The sequence below is a fragment of the Bison bison genome, unplaced genomic scaffold (assembly GCF_000754665.1).
Source record: "Bison bison bison isolate TAMUID 2011002044 unplaced genomic scaffold, Bison_UMD1.0 scf7180017864121, whole genome shotgun sequence".
NCBI classification, from domain to species: Eukaryota; Metazoa; Chordata; class Mammalia; order Artiodactyla; family Bovidae; genus Bison; species Bison bison.
Window position 1 is genome coordinate 89,909 of NW_011494693.1, and position 6,882 is coordinate 96,790.

Here is a 6,882-nt window from a genome sequence, read left to right on the forward strand (position 1 = left end):
TTGCACAGAGTCGGACACGACTGAAGCAACTTAGCAGCAGCAGCAGCAGCATATTTCCACAGGAGTTATATAACTTTTTTTTCAAATGTGTACAAGTGAGCAAAAGGATGATCAATATTGAACTCTGTGCTAGAAGATCTATGAGATAAAATAGGATGATATTTTATAAATTGTAATATGTTAGTGCTCTAACCCTAACTCATGAACAGTATGAAAAGGCAAAAAAGATAGGACACTGAAAGATGAACTCCCCAGGTCAGTAGGTGTTCAATTAGTTACTGGAGACCATTGGAAAAATAACTCCAGAAAGAATGAAGAGACGGGTCTAAAACAAAAACAACACCCAGTTGTGGATGTAACTGGTGAGAGAAGCAAGGTCCAATGCTGTAAAGAGCAATATTGCATAGGAACCTGGAATGTTAGGTACATGAATCAAGGCAAATTGGAAGTGGTCAAGTAGGAGATAGCAAAAGTGAATGTCGACATTTTAGGAATCAGTCGAACTAAAAGACACTGGAATGGGTGACTTTAACTCAGATGACCATTATATCTACTACTGTGGGCAAGAATACCTTAGAGGAAATGGAGTGGACATCATAGTCAACAAAAGAGCCCAAAATGCAGTACTTGGATGTAATCTCCAAAACGACAGGATAATCTTTGTTCATTTCCAAGGCAAAAACTATTCAATATCACTGTAATCCAAGTATATGTCTCGACCATTAACACTGAAGAAGCTGAATAGTTCTATGAAGACCTATAAGACCTTCTAGAACTGACACCCAAAAAAGATGTCCTTTTCATTATAGGGGACAGGAATGCCAAAGTAGGAGGTCAAGAAACACCTGGAATGACAGGCAAATTTGGCCTTGGAGTACAGAATGAAGCAGGGCAAAGGCTAATCGAGTTTTGTCAAGAGAACGCACTGGTCATAGCAAAAACCCTCTTCCAACAACACAAGAGAAAACTTTACAAATGGACATCACCAGATAGCCAATACAGAAATCAGATTTATTATATTCTTTGTAGCCAAGATGGAGAAGCTTTATACAGTCAGCAAAATCAAGACCAGGAGCTGACTGTGGCTCAGATCATTAACTCCTTAATGTCAAATTCAGACTTAAACTGAAGAAAGTAGGGCAAACCCCTGGACCATTCAAGTATGAACTAAATTAAATCCCATACGATCATACAGTGAAAGTGACAAATAGATTCACGGGATTAGATCTGATAGACAGTGTCTGAAGCATTATGAATGGAGATTCGTGATGTTGTACAGGAGGCAGTGATGAGGATCATCCCCAAGAAAAAGAGTTGTAAAAAGGCAAAATGATTTTCTGAGGAAGCCAAACAAATAGCTATGAAAAGAAGAGAAGCGGAAAGCAAAAGAGAAAGGGAAAGATACACCCATTTGAATGCAGAGTTCCAAAGAATAGCAAGGAGAGAAAAGAAAGCCTTCCTCGGTGATCAATGCAAAGAAATAGAGGAAAACAATAGAACGGGAAAGACTAGAGATCTCTTCAAAAAATAGAGATACCAAGGAAATATTTCATGCAAAGATGGGCTCAATACAGGACAGAAATGGTATGGACCTAACAGAAGCAGAAGATATTAAGAAGAGGTGGCAAAAATACACAGAAGAACTGTGCAAAAAGATCTTCACGACCCAGATAATCACGATGATGTGATCACACACCTAGAGCCAGACATCCTGGAGTGTGAAGTCAAGTGGGCCTTATAAACATCACTACAAACAAAGCTAGTGGAGGTGATGAAATTACAGTTGAGCTATTTCAAATCCTAAAAGATGATGATGTTAAAGTGCTGCACTTAATAGGCCAGCAAATTTGGAAAACTCAGCAGTGGCTACAGGACTGTAAAGGGTTGGTTTTCATTCCAACCCCAAAGAAAGGCAGTGATAGAGAATGCTCAAACTACTGTACAATTGCACTCTTGTCATACACTAGCAAAGTAATGCTCAAAATTCTCCAAGCCAGGCTTCAGAAATACATGAACCAGGAACTTCCAGGTGTTCAATCTGATTTTATAAAAGGCAGAAGAACCAGAGACCAAGTTGCTGGATCATTGAAAATAACAAGAGAGTTCCAGAAAAAAAAAAATATATATATATATATATATATATTTATGCTTTATTGAATATGTCAAAGCATTTGACTGTGTGGATCACAATAAACTGTGGAAAATTCTGAGAAATGGGAGTACCAGACCACCTGACCTGCCCCTTGAGAAACCTGTATAGCTACCAGGAAGCAACAGTTAGAACCGGACATGGAACAACAGACTGGTTCCCAATAGGAAAAGGGTATGTCAAGGCTGAATATTTTTACCCTGCTTATTTAACTTATATGCAGAGGACATCATGAGAAATGCTGGGCTGGAAAAGGACAAGCTGGAATAAAGATTGCCAGGAAAGATATCAATAACATCAGATATGCAGATGACACCACAGTTATGGCAGAAAGTTAAGAAGAACTAAAGAGCCTCTTGACAAAAGTGAAAGAGGATAGTGAAAAAGTTGGCTTAAAGCTCAACATTCAGAAAACACAGATCATGGCATCTGGTTCTATCATTTCATGGCAAATTGATGGAGAAACACTGGAAACAGTGGCAGACTTCATTTTTGGGAGCTTCAAAATCACTGCAGATGGTGATTGCAGCCATGAAATTAAAAGACACTTACTCCTTGGAAGAAAAGTTATGACCAACCTAGACAGCATATTAAAGAACAGAGACATGACTTCGCCAACAATAGTCCATCTAGTCAAGGCTATGGTTTTTCCAGTAGTCATGTATGGATGTGAGAGTTGGACTATAAAGAAAGCTGAGCAGCAAAGAATTGATGCTTCTGAACTGTGGTGTTGGAGAAGACTCTTCAGAGTCCCTTGGACTGCGAGGAGATCCAACCGATCCATCCTAAAGGAAATCAGTCCTGGGTGTTTACTGGAAGGACTGATGTTAAAGCTGAAACTCCAGTACTTTGGCCACCTCATGCAAAGAGCTGATTCATTTGAAAAGACCCTGATACTGGGAAAGATTGAGGGCAGGAGGAGAAGGGGATGACAGAGGATGAAATTGTTGGATGACATAACTGACTCAATGGACATGAGTTTGGGTAAACCCCAGGGGTTGGTGATGGACGGGGAGGCCTGGCGTGCTGCAGTCCATGGGGTCGCAATGAATCACACATGACTGAGCTACTGAACTGTACTGAACTGAATATTTATTAGCCTACTTTAAATGTATCTTCTTGTTTAAATCTTACAAAAGTCCCATGAAATAGAATTTATCTTTATTTTTTTTTTAATATGAGGAAACTGAATCTTTGAGTACATAATGACTTCCTAAATTCATGTGACTGTTGGCAAAATCGAATCCATTCCCTGTAATTATCAGAATCACATGTGCCTGCCATGGGTTATTCCTTTCTTTGGCATCAGGAAGTTAGAGGTTTAATGGAGATCAAATTTATACAAATGTGTAAGAAACTGAGGAAGTGATAGTCTGGAAAGGAAGCTGGAGGATCAGAGTATTCACTCATTCTAACAGCCTAAGTTACTTGTATGGGTAGACAAGAGGATAAGCAGAGCTTGTGGGAATATCTGAGAAAGTAAGATCATCAGCCACGCAAAGGAGACCATGAAGAAGTTGATCATGGCCACATCTGTGGAAACTTCCACCTCTGTGGAAGATGCTGGCAAACTTATGTTGGTGCATTTGAGGCTGATTTTTGTTGGTTAGGACAGCAGCTGGGGAGACTGGTTGAACAAAGAGTAAGAGACGACTGAGGACAAACTGGGGTCCATCATTTCTCTCGCTTGAGTATTCAAAAGAATATAAAACAGCCTATTATTCATTTCTTTTCTGCATCAAATGTCTCAACAGAATGATCACATTGGTATGGACATTTATTTATAGATTATCTATTTTTTCACTAAATATAATACCATTCTGTCCTCCAGTCTCCTCAACACACTCCTCTCCACTTTTCCTTGCCTCTTTCTCTCAGTATTCTGACTCTACATCCTTAGATTCCCTACCCTGCCCTTCTTAGACAGTTCCTTTTTCCTCAGATTTTGTCATTCAGTTCAGTTCAGTTCAGTTCAGTTGCTCAGTCATGTCCAACTCTTTGCAACCCCATGAATCGCAGCATGCCAGGCCTCCCTGTCCATCACAAACTCCTGGAGTTCACTCAGACTCATGTCCATCGAGTCAGTGATGCCATCCAGCCATCTCATCCTCTGTCATCCCCTTCTCCTCCTGCCCCCAATCCCTCCCAGCATCAGAGTCTTTTCCAATGAGTCAACTCTTCGCATGAGGTGGCCAAAGTACTGGAGATTCAGCTTTAGCATCCTTCCTTCCAAAGAACACCCAGGGCTAATCTCCTTCAGAATGGACTGGTTGGATCTCCTTACAGTCCAAGGGACTCTCAAGAGTCTTCTCCAACACCACAGTTCAAAAGCATCAATTCTTCGGCACTCAGCCTTCTTCACAGTCCAACTCTCACATCCATACATGACCACAAGAAAAACCATAGCCTTGACTAGAAGGACCTTTGTTGGCAAAGTAATGTCTCTGCTTTTGCATATGTTATCTAGGTTGGTCATAACTTCCCTTCCAAGGAATAAGTGTCTATTAATTTCATGGCTGTAGTCGCTATCTGCAGTGATTTTTGAGCCCCCAAAAATAAAGTCTGACACTGTTTCCACTGTTTCCCCATCTATTTCCCATGAAGTGATGGCACCAGATGCCATGATCTTCGTTTTCTGAATAAATCCTTGCATGACCTATAGCCACATCTATATAGCTTGTTCTGTTCCTTATAAATCTGATACAAATCCATTAATAATTTGAGCCTGGTATCAGTTGAGTGTCTTTATGGAGATCCCATATCCTATAACATAAGATTGATTCTAACTGGGGAGTATAGACCCTACTGAAAACAGGGGGAAATTTTGGTGTAAGAATACTTGCATTTGTTAAGTAACACAATGCATATAACTACTGACCTCATAAAAGGATGTGTTTTCTGAGAAAACTACAGGTTGTAGTTTTAAAAATTAATAAGCTGCTATGGCAGGGGCTGACATCTTAAAGGAGAACTCCTCAGAAGGGAATAATGCATGCTTGTACAGCTTCAAAGATGTGTGAAGTCATGGATGTGGTTGGGTGTTGCAGGTTCTCATGGCAGCAAAAGAGTGGCATATGAAAGAATTCTCCTTTTGATATACCTCTTTAATTTTTCAAAAGTCTGTTTTCTATGATGCAAGACTCAGAATGATACATTTGTGACATACATATCTCAGATCGTGAATATATAATGTGAATCAAAATACTTTTCTACTAAAGTTTAATAATTTTATTAATTATGGATGTATGCTATGTTTCAAAAAACCCTCATATTTGTGTTTTAGTTTATACTCACTCAAGTATTATATGAATTTATATAACAGTATTAAGTGATTAAGCTTCAATTTTTTTTTTTTATAATAGTAAGCTGTATTAGGAATATGCATTTGAAAGTATAGAGTAAAGGACCCAGAGGTATCAATAATACTCCAGGTGGAGCAGAGCCAAAGTGAAAACAAATTTCTCCATGAAAAGTAATTGTATCCCTGTGCTATAAAACTAAACCTCTTTGGTGAACTTGAAAAAATATAGTCTTTGGATTCAAATTCATGAGTTTTCACTACTTTTCTCACTTCACAGTTTTGCATTTGTGTTTTTTGAGTAAGCAGAGATCCCTTAGAAATGTGCAAAGAATATGTTGCTGTTTAGGGGATTATATTTTAAAATGATATCATTTTAGGGGCAGCAGAAAATGATGTCAAAAATCAGAAAGTCAATAGTTCCTTAGTCTTTCTTTGTTTCAAACAATAAGAACATTTAGAAGTAAATTTTAGATTGTTTTAAATAAACTTTTGGAGAAGGAAATGGCAACCCACTCCAGTATCCTAGCCTGGAAAATCTCGTGGACAGAGGAGCCTGGTGGGCTGCAGTCCATGGTGTTGCAGAGTCAGGCACGACTGAGCGATTAACAGTTACTTACTAAATAAACTTTATTCATGCACACAACTATTAGAACATCTTATCAGAACATGAAAACATTGCTTTTGTTAGAGTTTGCACTGTATGAGGTAGTGGCAGAATTATTAACTAATTTTTGTGCAGAAAGTCTACTGAGATACATTATATAGAACATTCTTTTAAAATTAAGATAAGATATAAGTCATATTCAGTCAGTCACTGTGATTTTATAAAGGCATGGCTATTTTTTAAAAGAGACTGAAAAAAGCAAAGGTCATAAATCTATTGCATTGATTTTTTTGTGTGTGTGTGTGATACTATCCAACAATCATTGTGCTAACATCCTTAAAAATGCAAATATTTTGTTCCTAGAATATTTCAGAAATTATACAAATAAGCCCTAAAAAATCAAACGTGTACTTTCTTGTTTGTGATACGTATTTTCCCACATGTCAGTCAGTCAGTCAGTTCAGTCGCTCAGTCGTGTCTGACTCTTGGTGACCCTATGAATCGCAGCACACCAGGCCTCCCTGTCCATCACAAACTCCCGGAGTTCACTCAGACTCACGTCCATCGAGTCAGAGATGCCATCCAGCCATCTCATCCTCTGTAATCCCCTTCTCCTCCTGCCCCCAATCCCTCCCAGCATCAGAGTCTTTTCCAATGAGTCAGCTCTTCCCATGAGGTGGCCAAAGTACTGGAGTTTCAGCTTTAGCATCCTTCCCTCCAAAGAAATCCCAGGGCTTATCTCCTTTAGAATGGACTGGTTGGATCTCCTTGCAGTCCAAGGGACTCTCAAGAGTCTTCTCCAACACCACGGTTCAAAAGCATCAATTC